At 46.4% G+C, this 17424-nt stretch overlaps 1 protein-coding gene across 1 annotated transcript in view; it reads left to right on the forward strand.

Annotated features, from left to right (window-relative positions):
* The window catches only part of elfn2a (extracellular leucine-rich repeat and fibronectin type III domain containing 2a), a 264257-nt gene that overhangs the window by 74957 nt on the left and 171876 nt on the right, over window positions 1–17424 (forward strand). Inside the window, exon 2 of the mRNA XM_071389596.1 lies at window positions 4098–4443. The gene's annotated coding sequence lies outside the window, so the exon portion shown is untranslated. The remainder of the gene's footprint in view (window positions 1–4097; window positions 4444–17424) is intronic.

Raw genomic sequence — 17424 nt, forward strand, 5'->3', positions numbered from 1 at the left:
CTGAACTGCTACAACTCATTGGCGATGCAGTTTGCTGGGACAGTTGGCTTGTAGTTCAAATCCCACATGGAGCAGGTATGTCTCTTTTTCAAATCCTTTATTTACAATATTCATCCTGTGCCCACAAACTTCTAGTTGTGAAAAGTGAAAGCCTACCTGTGAGAGGGGTCGCCCTGGTAGTAGTTGTAGGTTTTAATACAGTACCCAAGAAGACCAATCTATCAGTTAATTTGACCACTGGATAAAGAGCTACTGTGTAAATACTGCAATGTGGGTTGGATTGAATTGAGCCCCTAATCTTCTTTTTCAAGGGGATGATTGCACTTTTCTTCCCAACATAAAATACCGCAATAAATGTGAGTCCACAATAACAACAAAAGATGTTGGACCTCTTGGGGGGTTCGAACTGACAGTAGATGTCAGGAATTTAGCACAGAATCACTGAGCCAACTTTCTACCGCCGTATCTGCTTGCGATGCACATCATTTTATGATGAGAGCCAGTGGACTTCTGCTAAGCACGCTTTAGTAAGAAAGTGTTGGGATCAGGTGCGATTATAGTATATGTCATTTTGCAAGCCAGCATAATGTGACTTGACAATGAGGCCTGCAAAGCAGGAGTTTCAGACAACTGTTTTAGGGCCAAATTATGATCTACATTTTTTTTTTAAGTAATGTATTTTCATAAATAATTACATTTTCATGATGAAATATTGACCTAGGCACTCACTTGGTGACGGCTACAGGACTGAACACCATCGAATGCAACACCTATGTCTCTGTCAATAGCAAACACAGTCATGGGTGGTACTGGTACCTCATGGGTAGTACTGGTACCTCATGGGTAGTACTGGTACCTCATGGGTAGTACTGGTACCTCATGGGTGGTACTGGTACCTCATGGGTAGTACTGGTACCTCATGGGTGGTACTGGTACCTCATGGGTAGTACTGGTACCTCATGGGTGGTACTGGCACCTCATGGGTAGTACTGGTACCTCATGGGTGGTACTGGTACCTCATGGGTGGTACTGGTACCTCATGGGTAGTACTGGTACCTCATGGGTAGTACTGGTACCTCATGGGTAGTACTGGTACCTCATGGGTAGTACTGGTACCTCTCACATTCACTTGAAAGGCACCATGGTGAAAAAATATGCAAATAAGGCTTTACACTCTACAGTGTTAAAACAACAGAAACCGCCTCAGGGAAGCTGATCTGAGAGCTCGTCGTCCTCACCAGGGTCTTCACCTGACTGCAGTTTGGGGCCGTAACCTACTTCACCACCTTCGATGGCCCCTGACACCCTGGAGAAGTGTGCTCTTCATGGATGAATCCTGGTTTCAACTGTACCGGGCAGATGGCAGACAGCATGTATGGCGTTGTGTGGGCGAGCAGTTTGCTGATGTCAATGTTGTGAACAGAGTGCCCCATGGGGGGGGGTTGGCGACAGGAATAAGCTACGCTAAGGACAAGGAACACAATTGAATTTTATCGATGGCAATTTGACTGCACAGAGATACCGTGATGAGATCCTGAGGCCCACTGTTGTGCCATTCATCCGCCCCCATCACCTCATGTTTCAGCATGATAATGCACGGCCCCATGTCACAAGGATCTTTACACAATTCCTAGAAGCTGAAAATGTCCCTGTTCTTCCATGGCCTGCATACACACCAGACATGTCAGCCATTGAGCATGATTGGAATGCTCTGGATTGACGTGTACAACAGTGTGTTCCAGTTCCTGCCAATATCCAGCAACTTTGCACAACCATTAAAGAGGAGTGGGACAACATTCCACAGGCCACAATCAACTCTATGCGAAGGAGATGTGTCGCGCTGCATGAGGCAAATGGTGGTCACACCAGATATTGACTGGGTTTCTGGACCACGTCCCTACCAACAGACCCATATCTGTATTTCCAGTCATGTGGAATCCATAGATTAGAGCCTAATGAATTCATTTCAATTGACTGATTTCCTTCTATGAACTGTAACTCTGTAAAATCTTGTGTAGTATAGAAAAATGTATGTTAGTATAAGATCAATTAATCAATCAATGTGCAGAAACGTAGATATTAAAACAAACTACTCTAAAAATCAACCTGCAACAAAGCATGCTGGGACATATGATAATGAGTCCTCTCCCATGTCTTTTTCACTCTGAGAGAGTTAACAGAAATGAACTCAACGCAGTCGAGTGACAACAACACCATGTGGTGTTGATTCCACTGTGATTCAAATAACACTTAATGTATTCACTTAATGTATTCACGTCAATTTTAATCCCACTGGTGTTAACCCACTGGTGTTAACCCCACTCGAATCAACACTCAGATATAACACACAGCACTAGTTACAGTTTTGACATAAATATACTTGAACATCTATGGCAAGACTGGAAATGGCTGTCTAGCAATGATCAACAACTAACTTGGAAGAATTTAAAAATAATAATTTGCAAATGTTGTACAATCCAGGTGTGTAAATCTTAGAGACTTACCCAGAAAGCCTCACAGCTGTAATTGCTGCCAAATATGATTGTAACATGTATTGACTCAGGGGTGTGAATACTTATGTACTTTAGATATTTCTTTATTTCATTTTCAAGAAATTTGCTAAGAAATCTAGAAACATGTTTCACTTTGTCATTATGGGGTATTGTTTGTAGATGGGTGACAGATACATATGTAATCCATTTAGTCTGCAACACAACTCATTGTGGAACAAGTCAAGGGGTATGAATACTTTCTGAAGGCACTGTATGTGCAGATGTTCCCATGCATACATGGCTGTGAACGCTACATCCAATCAACACAATTATGGGATAAATGTAATTTAATACAGCATGGAAATTAGAGTAGCTGCTATGCCAGCAGGCCAGGGTATGCACAGTCCGTTTAGCATGTCTAGCCAATTTATATCTTAAACATAGAGTAAACCCTCTCCTCCCTCTCTCTCTCTCTCTCTCTCTCTCTCTTTCTCTCTCTCCCTCCCCAGGGTCATCTCTCTCTCTCTCCCTCCCCAGGGTCACCTCTCTCTCTCTCTCTCTCTCTCTCTCTCTCTCTCTCTCTCTCTCTCTCTCTCTCTCTCTCTCTCTCTCTCTCTCCCTCCCTCTCTCTCTCTCTCTCTCTCCCTCCCCAGGGTCATCTCTCTCTCTCTCTCTCTCTCTCTCTCTCTCTCTCTCTCTCTCTCTCTCTCTCTCTCTCTCTCTCTCCCTCCCCAGGGTTCTCTCTCTCCCTCCCTCCCTCTCTCTCCATCTCTCTCTCCCTTTAAGCCTTGAAAAGCAATTGCCCCTGAAACCAACTTTTTATTTAGAAACAGCCTCTGGCATCGATATGAGTTAGAAACATTTATTCTAGTGGCAGAAGGTACTACAACGTGGAAATAGGATACGTTTGGTCATAAAGTCTAGTTCATAGCTGAGCCTTGTGAGACTTGAGGTCGTGACTGCATCGCAACGTAAATGAAGGTTGGGTTTCACTCCTGCCCACATGCCTACAGCTGGCAGCACACCAGTCCTCATCAATTCAGAGTGAAGCTGCATGCATCCTGATCGTAATTCCTGTGGTAAATTTGTGTTGACTTTGGAAATCCCAGTGGGGCTAGTTAGGGACCATCTGTAAATTACACAATGTACATTGGACAATATGTTAAAATTCCAATAGCTCCAAATTTCAGTGACTTTAAAACATCAAACCAACTATAAATTGTAGAAATGTATATACAAAGAATTTACTGAGAAAACTAAGAGGTGTGCAGCATGAAAATGTTGTCTCATTTACATTGTGTAATTTATTGATGGTCCCTAACTAACCCAGGAGCTAGGCTATCCAAAGTGAAACCACATTTTCCACGTTAGCACACCAGCTGGCTGAAGCTAATTGGCAAAATAATTTGGCTAACTCTTCACACACACACAAGACCCCCACATCAAACCACACAACGAAACCAACTCACATTTGAATTCAGTCATGGCCGCTACCATTTCTTAATGAACCAAATCTAAAATGAGGCCAAATCAGGAAGGGCAGTCGTCCTTTGAGCTGTTTGACTAGCTGAATGTAAATTTCATGTTCTCTTTCTCTCTCCACAGCTACTTGTCCGAAGCCCCTGCATTGATCAGTGAAGACTTAGTGGATTACCGGACCAGTGTTTCTATGGTGATGGACTGACGGTCATACCCAGTCTACTCTGGACTAAGAGTGGACCTTGGAGGGAAGGACCACCAAGGACCACAACTGGCTCCAGCACCCAGACTTTTAGACCAAGCCACCAACCTACCCAGGCAGCAGTGACTGAAACAGGGGGACTAACAACAGACCACCTGAGGAGAAGCCACTCTCTTCCTATCTTCATCTCTTTCTTCACCTGGATCTCTAGATTCTTCTAGTAGACTGTGTCAGAGAAGTCGGAGAAGCACCAGGAGAAGAGAAGAATAGGTGAGTGAGCCCCTAACATTGGGGGGACCACATAAAAAGTGGTATAATTCACCTGATTTGGATGTAAATACCCTCAAATTAAAGCTGAAGGTCTGTACTTTCAGCTCATCTTGATTGTTTCCTTTCAAATCCATTGTGGTGGCGTACAGAGCCAACATGATAATAACTTGGTCAATGTCCAAATATTTATGGACCTGACTGTACGTATTACAAGTGATCCATTCATCAGACGCTCCCATCCAGAGCGACCCACAGCTGGTGCATTCCTCTTAGCCAGGCGAGACAACCACATATCACAGTCGTATCCCAACCACGTATCACAAACATAATATCATACAAAATACAATACAAAATGCATAAACATTCCGTGTTCTGTGCCCAACTGGCCACTGCAACAGGTGGTGTCAACAAGGGGAAATTGCCAAGTTCTTTCTGGAAAAACAGAGAGAGAAAGAGAGAAAGAGAGAGTGAGAAGGATACAGTCTGACTGGTGAAAAGTCTCTCAGCTCTTCTCATGCAGTCCAATCAAAATGGTGTCCTGGCACAACTAGTTCAGGGAGACAGTCTCTACACAGTCTGTCTATGACAGCGTTCTAAATGGCATCCTATCCCCTATATATCCCCTATGGCCCCTGGTCAAAAGTAGTGCACTACGTAGGGAAAAGGGTGTAATTTGGGACATATGAAAGTATGCCAGTCTTCTCGTTGTTGACAGACAGGCAGCCAGACGCTTAAGGAAGGATCTCAGCTAGAGACAGAATAACAGGAAAACACAGAGGAAGAGAAGATGAAACCACAGACCAGGTTCAGATCTCTATGGACATGGGGAGATGGTGTTTGTGTGTGTGTGTGTGTGTGTGTGTGTGTGTGTGTGTGTGTGTGTGTGTGTGTGTGTGTGTGTGTGTGTGTGTGTGTGTGTGTGTGTGTGTGTGTGTGTGTGTGTGTGTGTGTGTGTGTGTGTGTGTGTGTGTGTGTGTGTGTGTTTGTGGGAGAGGAAGAGAGGGAGAGCATTCATGCTGTATAAGTTTTGTGTGTATGGGTTAGCATGGTGATATGTCTGTGTGTGTGTGTGTGTGTGTGTGTGTGTGTGTGTGTGTGTGTGTGTGTGTGTGTGTGTGTGTGTGTGTGTGGAGTGTACCTCCCGCTGCTCCACTGTCCTCCTCCTTGTCAAATCTATCAGATTGTCAGAGTGACAGCTTCTTTCTGCAAGGCCACTATGATGTGTGTGTGTCCCGCTGGAGTTGGTCGATAAGAGTGTGTGTGTCTCATATTCAGGTTGTTGCTCTGCATCTCTCAGTTGGTGGCTGACATAAGAATGTGATAAGAGGACTCCATTCTCTATCCACCTCTCTCACACAGCTAGTGGCCATGCTAGAGTAATGTAGTGATGCTCTCTCACACAGCTAGTGGCCATGCTAGAGTAATGTAGTGATGCTCTCTCACACAGCTAGTGGCCATGCTAGAGTAATGTAGTGATGCTCTCTCACACAGCTAGTGACCATGGTAGAGTAATGTAGTGATGCTCTCTCACACAGCTAGTGGCCATGCTAGAGTAATGTAGTGATGCTCTCTCACACAGCTAGTGGCCATGCTAGAGTAATGTAGTGATGCTCTCTCACACAGCTAGTGACCATGGTAGAGTAATGTAGTGATGCTCTCTCACACAGCTAGTGGCCATGCTAGAGTAATGTAGTGATGCTCTCTCACACAGCTAGTGGCCATGCTAGAGTAATGTAGTGATGCTCTCTCACACAGCTAGTGGCCATGCTAGAGTAATGTAGTGATGCTCTCTCACACAGCTAGTGGCCATGCTAGAGTAATGTAGTGATGCTCTCTCACACAGATAGTGGCCATGCTAGAGTAATGTAGTGATGCTCTCTCACACAGCTAGTGGCCATGCTAGAGTAATGTAGTGATGCTTTCTCACACAGCTAGTGGCCATGCTAGAGTAATGTAGTGATGCTCTCTCACACAGCTAGTAGCCATGCTAGAGTAATGTAGTCATGTGAAGCGGTAGATACTATCTGCAGGATGGAGAGATACTACTGCGTGATTTGTGTTTGTGTAAGAGAGAGAGAGAGAGAGCAAGAGAGAGGGAGAGAGAGATAGATAGAGAGTTTCTATGTGTGTATGTGTATTACAATGTGTTTGTTTATGTGAGAGATAATGTGTGTGTGATGGCGTGTTTGTGCATTCCTCTGGGCAGTCCCCCAACAGACCCCAGGTATCGGTAATCCCTTCTTTCATCTCTCCCTCCCTACTCCCCAGGTACTACCGCGCCTCTCCAAATGTTGTGAGAAACACTGCCAAGCTACCTACCGGGTGGGCAGACCTCTCTCTCTCTCTCTCTCTCTCTCGCTCTCGCTCTCGCTCTCGCTCTCGCTCTCGCTCTCGCTCTCGCTCTCGCTCTCGCTCTCTCTCTCTCTCTCCATAGGGTTCTTCACTCCCCCTTTGACTCCTGCTATTCCATTCTTAGTATGAAGACCAGATTGAAACAGGAGGTTTTCTTGCTTTGGCAAGCCCAAACTCAGGAACCTCAAGCTAGGTAACTCTCACTTCCCGTCCCATGGAGGTCCAGACAGGGGGCTTTCCTGGATTGGCAAGTCAACATTGGGTACCTCGACCTGGCAGCCTTCAGTTCCTCTCCCCCCTGCGCTGAGCTACTGTGGGAAGATGAGTGAGGATCCTGGCTCAGTAAGCATTAGCCATGAATGAGCCATGCTAATCTCATTAGCGAGGTGATGATTGAATCCTGTAGGAAAACCACCGCCAGCGAGGCAGATGAGCCTTCCTCATCTTCCAGCATTCCTCATCTTTTATTGAGGGTTTATTTCAGTCGCAAGGGAGATGGAGGGATAAGAGAGGAAAATAAGAAATATCTAATGAGTTGGAAGAAAGTAGAATAGTGGAAAGGACAGAGAGAAAAGGAGAGGTAGACGGAGAGGACAAGAGAGATAGGAAGTAGAATAGTGGAAAGGACAGAGAGAAAAGGAGAGGTAGACGGAGAGGACAAGAGAGATAGGAAGTAGAATAGTGGAAAGGACAGAGAGAAAAGGAGAGGACAAGAGAGATAGGAAGTAGAATAGTGGAAAGGACAGAGAGAAAAGGAGAGATAGACGGAGAGGACAAGAGAGATAGGAAGTAGAATAGTGGAAAGGACAGAGAGAAAAGGAGAGGTAGACGGAGAGGACAAGAGAGATAGGAAGTAGAATAGTGAAAAGGACAGAGAGAAAAGGAGAGGTAGACAGAGAGGACAAGAGAGATAGGAAGTAGAATAGTGGAAAGGACAGAGAGAAAAGGAGAGGTAGACGGAGAGGACAAGAGAGATAGGAAGTAGAATAGTGGAAAGGACAGAGAGAAAAGGAGAGGTAGACAGAGAGGACAAGAGTGATAGGAAGTAGAATAGTGGAAAGGACAGAGAGAAAAGGAGAGGTAGACGGAGAGGACAAGAGAGATAGGAAGTAGAATAGTGGAAAGGACAGGGAGAAAAGGAGAGGTAGACAGAGAGGACAAGAGAGATAGGAAGTAGAATAGTGGAAAGGACAGAGAGAAAAGGAGAGGTAGACGGAGAGGACAAGAGAGATAGGAAGTAGAATAGTGGAAAGGACAGAGAGAAAAGGAGAGGTAGACAGAGAGGACAAGAGAGATAGGAAGTAGAATAGTGGAAAGGACAGAGAGAAAAGGAGAGGTAGACGGAGAGGACAAGAGAGATAGGAAGTAGAATAGTGGAAAGGACAGAGAGAAAAGGAGAGGTAGACGGAGAGGACAAGAGAGATAGGAAGTAGAATAGTGGAAAGGACAGAGGGAAAAGGAGAGGTAGACAGAGAGGACAAGAGAGATAGGAAGTAGAATAGTGGAAAGGACAGAGAGAAAAGGAGAGGTAGACGGAGAGGACAAGAGAGATAGGAAGTAGAATAGTGGAAAGGACAGAGAGAAAAGGAGAGGTAGACAGAGAGGACAAGAGAGATAGGAAGTAGAATAGTGGAAAGGACAGAGAGAAAAGGAGAGGTAGACGGAGAGGACAAGAGAGATAGGAAGTAGAATAGTGGAAAGGACAGAGATAAAAGGAGAGGACAAGAGAGATAGGAAGTAGAATAGTGGAAAGGACAGAGAGAAAAGGAGAGGTAGACAGAGAGGACAAGAGAGATAGGAAGTAGAATAGTGGAAAGGACAGAGAGAAAAGGAGAGGTAGACGGAGAGGACAAGAGAGATAGGAAGTAGAATAGTGGAAATGACAGAGAGAAAAGGAGAGGACAAGAGAGATAGGAAGTAGAATAGTGGAAAGGACAGAGAGAAAAGGAGAGGTAGACAGAGAGGACAAGAGAGATAGGAAGTAGAATAGTGGAAAGGACAGAGAGAAAAGGAGAGGTAGACAGAGAGGACAAGAGAGATAGGAAGTAGAATAGTGGAAAGGACAGAGAGAAAAGGAGAGGTAGACAGAGAGGACAAGAGAGATAGGAGGTAGAATAGTGGAAAGGACAGAGAGAAAAGGAGAGGTAGACGGACTGAGAGACTGTGAAATAAAGAGGCAGAGAGAGAAAGAGTGAGGGAAATATAGAGGCAGAGAGAGAAAGAGTGAGGGAAATATAGAGGCAGAGAGAGAAAGAGTGAGGGAAATATAGAGGCAGAGAGAGAGAAAGAAGGAGGGAAATATAGAGGCAGAGAGAGAGAGAAACAGGGAGGGAAATATAGAGGAAGAGAGAGAGAGAGAGAGAGAGAGAAAGAAAGAGAGGGGGAAATATATAGGCAGAGGGATAGAAAGAAGGTGGGAAATATAGAGACAGAGAGAGAAGGAGGGAGGGAAATAAAGAGGCAGAGAGAGAGAGAAATAGGGAGGGAAATATAGAGGAAGAGAGAGAGAGAGAGAGAGAGAGAAAGAAAGAGAGGGGGAAATATATAGGCAGAGGGATAGAAAGAGGGTGGGAAATATAGAGACAGAGAGAGAAGGAGGGAGGGAAATAAAGAGGCAGAGAGAGAGAGAGGGATGGAAATATAGAGGCAGAGAGAGAGAAAGACTTAAGGGATCTCCCTCTCTCCATCGTCTCTCCTCTCTCTCTCTACTCCACCCCACTAACCCCTGTAGCTGCAGCCCTAACGGAACTAGCTGTAATGCTGTGTTTCCCAGAGTTTGGGAAACAGTGAGCAAACAAACTAACAGTCTCTCTATGCTCTCTCTCTCTGTGTTTGTGTGTGTCTAAACTAAATGGCTGTGTTCTGTATGGTTCATTACAGACCAGAGGCCCTGGAGTCTAAGTAAACAAGCAAGGCTCCAGCTACAGTCTCTCTACCCTCCACTAGCCTTCTGACTTCTCTTTCACCACTTATTTATTTTGTCCTTTCTCTCTCTCTTTCTCTTTCACTCTCCCCTCCCTTACTCTATCCACTCCCTCTGTTCCTCGCTGTCTACCACCCTCTATCTTCACTCTCCTCTCCCTTACTCTATCCACTCCCTCTGTTCCTCGCTGTCTACCACCCTCTATCTTCACTCTCCCCTCCCTTACTCTATCCACTCCCTCTGTTCCTCGCTGTCTACCACCCTCTATCTTCACTCTCCTCTCCCTTACTCTATCCACTCCCTCTGTTCCTCGCTGTCTACCACCCTCTATATTCACTCTCCCCTCCCTTACTCTATCCACTCCCTCTGTTCCTCACTGTCTACCACCCTCTATCTTCACTCTCCTCTCCCTTACTCTATCCACTCCCTCTGTTCCTCGCTGTCTACCACCCTCTATCTTCACTCTCCCCTCCCTTACTCTATCCACTCCCTCTGTTCCTCGCTGTCTACCACCCTCTATCTTCACTCTCCTCTCCCTTACTCTATCCACTCCCTCTGTTCCTCGCTGTCTACCACCCTCTATCTTCACTCTCCCCTCCCTTACTCTATCCACTCCCTCTGTTCCTCGCTGTCTACCACCCTCTATCTTCACTCTCCTCTCCCTTACTCTATCCACTCCCTCTGTTCCTCGCTCTCTCCCACCCTCTATCTTCACTCTCCTCTCCCTTACTCTATCCACTCCCTCTGTTCCTCGCTGTCTACCACCCTCTATCTTCACTCTCCTCTCCCTTACTCTATCCACTCCCTCTGTTCCTCGCTGTCTACCACCCTCTATCTTCACTCTCCTCTCCCTTACTCTATCCACTCCCTCTGTTCCTCGCTCTCTCCCACCCTCTATCTTCACTCTCCTCTCCCTTACTCTATCCACTCCCTCTGTTCCTCGCTGTCTACCACCCTCTATCTTCACTCTCCTCTCCCTTACTCTATCCACTCCCTCTGTTCCTCGCTGTCTACCACCCTCTATCTTCACTCTCCTCTCCCTTACTCTATCCACTCCCTCTGTTCCTAGCTGTCTACCACCCTCTATCTTCACTCTCCCCTCCCTTACTCTATCCACTCCCTCTGTTCCTCGCTGTCTACCACCCTCTATCTTCACTCTCCTCTCCCTTACTCTATCCACTCCCTCTGTTCCTCGCTGTCTACCACCCTCTATCTTCACTCTCCCCTCCCTTACTCTATCCACTCCCTCTGTTCCTCGCTGTCTACCACCCTCTATCTTCACTCTCCTCTCCCTTACTCTATCCACTCCCTCTGTTCCTCGCTGTCTACCACCCTCTATCTTCACTCTCCCCTCCCTTACTCTATCCACTCCCTCTGTTCCTCGCTGTCTACCACCCTCTATCTTCACTCTCCTCTCCCTTACTCTATCCACTCCCTCTGTTCCTCGCTGTCTACCACCCTCTATCTTCACTCTCCTCTCCCTTACTCTATCCACTCCCTCTGTTCCTCGCTGTCTACCACCCTCTATCTTCACTCTCCCCTCCCTTACTCTATCCACTCCCTCTGTTCCTCGCTCTCTCCCACCCTCTATCTTCACTCTCTTTCACTCTCCCCTCCCTTACTCTATCCACTCCCTCTGTTCCTCGCTCTCTCCCACACTTTCTCTTTCACTCTCCCCTCCCTTACTCTATCCACTCCCTCTGTTCCTCGCTGTCTACCACCCTCTATCTTCACTCTCCCCTCCCTTACTCTATCCACTCCCTCTGTTCCTCGCTCTCTCCCACCCTCTATCTTCACTCTCTTTCACTCTCCCCTCCCTTACTCTATCCACTCCCTCTGTTCCTCGCTCTCTCCCACCCTCTCTCTCACACTTTCTCTTTCACTCTCCTCTCCCTTACTCTATCCACTCCCTCTGTTCCTCGCTCTCTCCCACCCTCTCTCTCTCACTTTCTCTTTCACTATCCCCTCCCTTACTCCATCCACTCCCTCTGGTCCTCGCTGTCTACCACCCTCTATCTTCACTCTCCTCTCCCTTACTCTATCCACTCCCTCTGTTCCTCGCTGTCTACCACCCTCTATCTTCACTCTCCTCTCCCTTACTCTATCCACTCCCTCTGTTCCTCGCTGTCTACCACCCTCTATCTTCACTCTCCTCTCCCTTACTCTATCCACTCCCTCTGTTCCTCGCTGTCTACCACCCTCTATCTTCACTCTCCCCTCCCTTACTCTATCCACTCCCTCTGTTCCTCGATGTCTACCACCCTCTATCTTCACTCTCCTCTCCCTTACTCTATCCACTCCCTCTGTTCCTCGCTGTCTACCACCCTCTATCTTCACTCTCCTCTCCCTTACTCTATCCACTCCCTCTGTTCCTCGCTGTCTACCACCCTCTATCTTCACTCTCCCTTCCCTTACTCTATCCACTCCCTCTGTTCCTCGCTGTCTACCACCCTCTATCTTCACTCTCCCCTCCCTTACTCTATCCACTCCCTCTGTTCCTCGCTGTCTACCACCCTCTATCTTCACTCTCCTCTCCCTTACTCTATCCACTCCCTCTGTTCCTCGCTGTCTACCACCCTCTATCTTCACTCTCCTCTCCCTTACTCTATCCACTCCCTCTGTTCCTCGCTGTCTACCACCCTCTATCTTCACTCTCCTCTCCCTTACTCTATCCACTCCCTCTGTTCCTCGCTGTCTACCACCCTCTATCTTCACTCTCCCTTCCCTTACTCTATCCACTCCCTCTGTTCCTCGCTGTCTACCACCCTCTATCTTCACTCTCCCCTCCCTTACTCTATCCACTCCCTCTGTTCCTCTATCTTCACTCTCTTCTCCCTTACTCTATCCACTCCCTCTGTTCCTCGATGTCTACCACCCTCTATCTTCACTCTCCTCTCCCTTACTCTATCCACTCCCTCTGTTCCTCGCTGTCTACCACCCTCTATCTTCACTCTCCTCTCCCTTACTCTATCCACTCCCTCTGTTCCTCGCTGTCTACCACCCTCTATCTTCACTCTCCCTTCCCTTACTCTATCCACTCCCTCTGTTCCTCGCTGTCTACCACCCTCTATCTTCACTCTCCCCTCCCTTACTCTATCCACTCCCTCTGTTCCTCGCTGTCTACCACCCTCTATCTTCACTCTCCTCTCCCTTACTCTATCCACTCCCTCTGTTCCTCGCTGTCTACCACCCTCTATCTTCACTCTCCCCTCCCTTACTCTATCCACTCCCTCTGTTCCTCGCTGTCTACCACCCTCTATCTTCACTCTCCTCTCCCTTACTCTATCCACTCCCTCTGTTCCTCGCTGTCTACCACCCTCTATCTTCACTCTCCCCTCCCTTACTCTATCCACTCCCTCTGTTCCTCTATCTTCACTCTCTTCTCCCTTACTCTATCCACTCCCTCTGTTCCTCGATGTCTACCACCCTCTATCTTCACTCTCCTCTCCCTTACTCTATCCACTCCCTCTGTTCCTCGCTGTCTACCACCCTCTATCTTCACTCTCCTCTCCCTTACTCTATCCACTCCCTCTGTTCCTCGCTGTCTACCACCCTCTATCTTCACTCTCCCTTCCCTTACTCTATCCACTCCCTCTGTTCCTCGCTGTCTACCACCCTCTATCTTCACTCTCCCCTCCCTTACTCTATCCACTCCCTCTGTTCCTCGCTGTCTACCACCCTCTATCTTCACTCTCCTCTCCCTTACTCTATCCACTCCCTCTGTTCCTCGCTGTCTACCACCCTCTATCTTCACTCTCCCCTCCCTTACTCTATCCACTCCCTCTGTTCCTCGCTGTCTACCACCCTCTATCTTCACTCTCCTCTCCCTTACTCTATCCACTCCCTCTGTTCCTCGCTGTCTACCACCCTCTATCTTCACTCTCCCCTCCCTTACTCTATCCACTCCCTCTGTTCCTCGCTGTCTACCACACTCTATCTTCACTCTCCCCTCCCTTACTCTATCCACTCCCTCTGTTCCTCGCTGTCTACCACCCTCTATCTTCGCTCTCCTCTCCCTTACTCTATCCACTCCCTCTGTTCCTCGCTGTCTACCACACTCTATCTTCACTCTCCCCTCCCTTACTCTATCCACTCCCTCTGTTCCTCTATCTTCACTCTCTTTCTTTCCAGATGTTCTCCCTCCTTCCCCAGACTAGACCAGTGTAATGTCAGAGTCTGTGGTGGGTCAGCCCAACAATGGTACTGCTTTTCCTGCCCGTTCTACAAATAATCAGGAAGTAACACTGTATTCTTTTTTTTAACCTTTATTTAACAAGGCAAGTCAGTTAAGAACAAATTACTATTTACAATGACAGCCTCCTGGGGAACAGTGGGTTAACTGCCTTGTTCAGGGGCAGAACAACAGATTTTACCTTGTCAACTCAGGGATTCAATCTAGCAACCACTAGAATACCTGCCGCCACAGGTAGCCTAGTGGTGGGGGTATAGTTTTTCTCCTAGCACCATGTCCCTTCTACAAATAATCAGGAAGTAACACTGTATCTTGAGGGTACAGTTTTTCTCCTAGCACCGTATCCATTCTACAAATAATCAGGAAGTAACACTGTATCTTGGGGGTACAGTTTTCTCCTAGCACCGTATCCATTCTACAAATAATCAGGAAGTAACACTGTATCTTGGGGGTACAGTTTTTCTCCTAGCACCGTATCCATTCTACAAATAATCAGGAAGTAACACTGTATCTTGGGGGTACAGTTTTTCTCCTAGCACCGTGTCCATTCTACAAATAATCAGGAAGTAACACTGTATTTTGGGGGTACAGTTTTTCTCCTAGCACCGTGTCCATTCTACAAATAATCAGGAAGTAACACTGTATTTTGGGGGTACAGTTTTTCTCCTAGCACCGTGTCCATTCTACAAATAATCATGAAGTAACACTGTATTTTGGGGGTACAGTTTTTCTCCTAGCACCGTGTCCATTCTACAAATAGTCAGGAAGTAACACTGTATCACAGGGGTACGGTTTGTTTCATAGTATTACATCCAGACAGGAAGTAACACTTTTGGTATTTTGGAATTTTATTAGGATCTCCATTAGCTGTTGCGAAAGCAACAGCTACTCTTCCTGGGGTCCACACAAAACATGAAACATGACATACAGTTGAAGTCAGAAGTTCACATACACCTTAGCAATTCCTGACATTTAATCCTAGTAAAAATTCCCTGTCTTAGGTCAGTTAGGATCACCACTTTATTTTAAGAATGTGAAATGTCAGAATAATAGTAGAGAGAATGATTTATTTCAGCTTTAATTTCTTTCATCACATTCCCAGTGGGTCAGAAGTTTACATACATTCAATTAGTATTTGGTAGCATTGCCTTTATATTGTTTAACTTGGGTCAAATGTTTCGGGTAGCCTTCCACAAGCTTCCTACAATACGTTGTGAATTGTGGCCTCTTGACAGAGCTGGTGTAACTGAGTCAGGTTTGTAGGCCTCCTTGCTCGCACACGCTTTTTCAGTTCTGCCCATACATTTTCTATAGGATTGAGGTCAGGGCTTTGTGATGGCCACTCCAATACCTTGACTTTGTTGTCCTTAAGCCATTTTGCCACAACTTTGGAAGAATGCTTGGGGTCATTGTCCATTTGGAAGACCCATTTGCGATCAAGCTTTAACTTCCTGACTGATGTCTTGAGATGTTGCTTCAATATATCCACATAATTGCCCTTCCTCATGATTACATCTATTTTGTGAAGTGCACCAGTCTCTCCTGCAGCAAAGCACCCCCACAAGATGATGCTGCCACCCCCGTGCTTCACAGATGGGATGGTGTTCTTCGGCTTGCAAGCCTCCCCCTTTTTCCTCCAAACATAGCGATGGTCATTATGGCCAAGCAGTTCTATTTTTGTTTCATCAGACCAGAGGACATTTCTCCAAAAAGTACGATTTTTGTCCCAATGTGCAGTTGCAAACCGTAGTCTGGCTTTTTTTATGGCTGTTTTGGAGCAGTGGCTTCTTCCTTGCTGAGCGGCCTTTCAAGTTATGTCGATATAGGACTCGTTTTACTGTGGATATAGATACTTTTGTACCTGTTTCCTCCAGCATCTTCACAAGGTCCTTTGCTGTTGTTCTGGGATTGATTTGCACTTTTTGCATCAAAGTACGTTCATCTCTAGGAGACAGAACGCATCTCCTTCCTGAGCGGTATGACAGCTGCGTGGTCCCATGGTGTTTTACTTGCGTACTATTGTTTGTACAGATGAACGTGGTACCTTCAGGCGTTTTTTCTGAGATCTTGGCTGATTTCTTTTGATTTTCCCATGATGTCAAGCAAAGAGGCACTGAGTTTGAAGGTAGGCCTTGAAATACATCCACAGGTACACCTCCAATTGACTCAAATTATGTCAATTATTCTATCAGAAGCTTCCAAAGCCATGACATAATTGTCTTGAATTTTCCAAGCTGTTTAAAGGCACATTCAACTTAGTGTATGTAAACTTCTGACCCACTGGAATTGTGATACCGTGAACTATATGTGAAATAATCTGTATGTAAACAACTGTTGGAAAAATGACTTGTGTCATGCACAAAGTAGATGTCCTAACCCACTTGCCAAAACTGTAGTTTGTTAACAAGACATTTGTGGAGTGGTTGAAAACGAGTTTTAATGACTCCAACCTAAATGTATGTACACTTCTGACTTCAACTGTAATACAGAATATGAATAATACATCAATAGACAAGAACAGCTCAAGGACAGAACTACATCCATTTCAAAAGGCACACGTAGCCTTCATATCAATACATAAACTATCTAGGTCAAATAGGGGAGAGGGGTCGTGCCATGAGGTGTTTATCTGTTTTTAAAGGTTTGCTCTTCATTTGAGCAATATGAGATGGAAGGGAGTTCCATGCAGTAATGGCTCTATATAATACTGTATGTTTAAACATCTGTACATATATAATCCTGTTCTGGATTTGGGGACTGTGAAAATAATCTGTGTTACATAGCACTATGTCCATTTTACCACACAGTCCTATGTACTGTTCTTCCCCCCCTCCCCCTCTCCTTCCCTCCCTCTCATCTTCTCTCTCTCTCACTTTCTGAAGATGACTGTGGTGATTAATTGACTTAGGCCAGTGCTAAAACACGTCAGCTTAATGAATGTGCCTCTACAGCCTGCCTTTCTCGGTCTCTCGGGTCCTTTGTCCGTCACCCAGACACACAGCCATTCTGTGTCAGAGCATGCCCACTGAGGGAGCTCTTATACTGGCATGACAAGGAGACAAGGCTCCCTGGAGGAATGGAGGCTGGAGGATGTGACTGTGTGTGCAGGCACGCACGCACATACAAATGTACACACACACACACTCCTCCAGGCCTCCTTAACGATGTTAATGAGGTGATAAGAGCATGTGTCACTTGTTGTGACACGTGTGTGTGTGTGTGTGTGTGTGTGTGTGTGTGTGTGTGTGTGTGTGTGTGTGTGTGTGTGTGTGTGTGTGTGTGTGTGTGTGTGTGTGTGTGTGTGTGTGTGTGTGTGTGTGTGTGTGTGCGTGCGTGTGGGGGGGGGTATATGTGTGTGTGTGTGTGGGGGGGGGGTTATGGGTGTGTGTGTGTGTGTGTGTGTGCGTGCGTGTGTGTGGGGGGGGGGTATATGTGTGTGTGTGAGGGGGGGTATTTTCTCATCTATGTATTATAAAACAGAGTCCCACATCCATTGCTCCTCCTCCCCCTCCCT

This window comes from Salvelinus alpinus, chromosome 2, assembly GCF_045679555.1.
Source record: "Salvelinus alpinus chromosome 2, SLU_Salpinus.1, whole genome shotgun sequence".
In the NCBI taxonomy this organism is placed as follows: domain Eukaryota; kingdom Metazoa; phylum Chordata; class Actinopteri; order Salmoniformes; family Salmonidae; genus Salvelinus; species Salvelinus alpinus.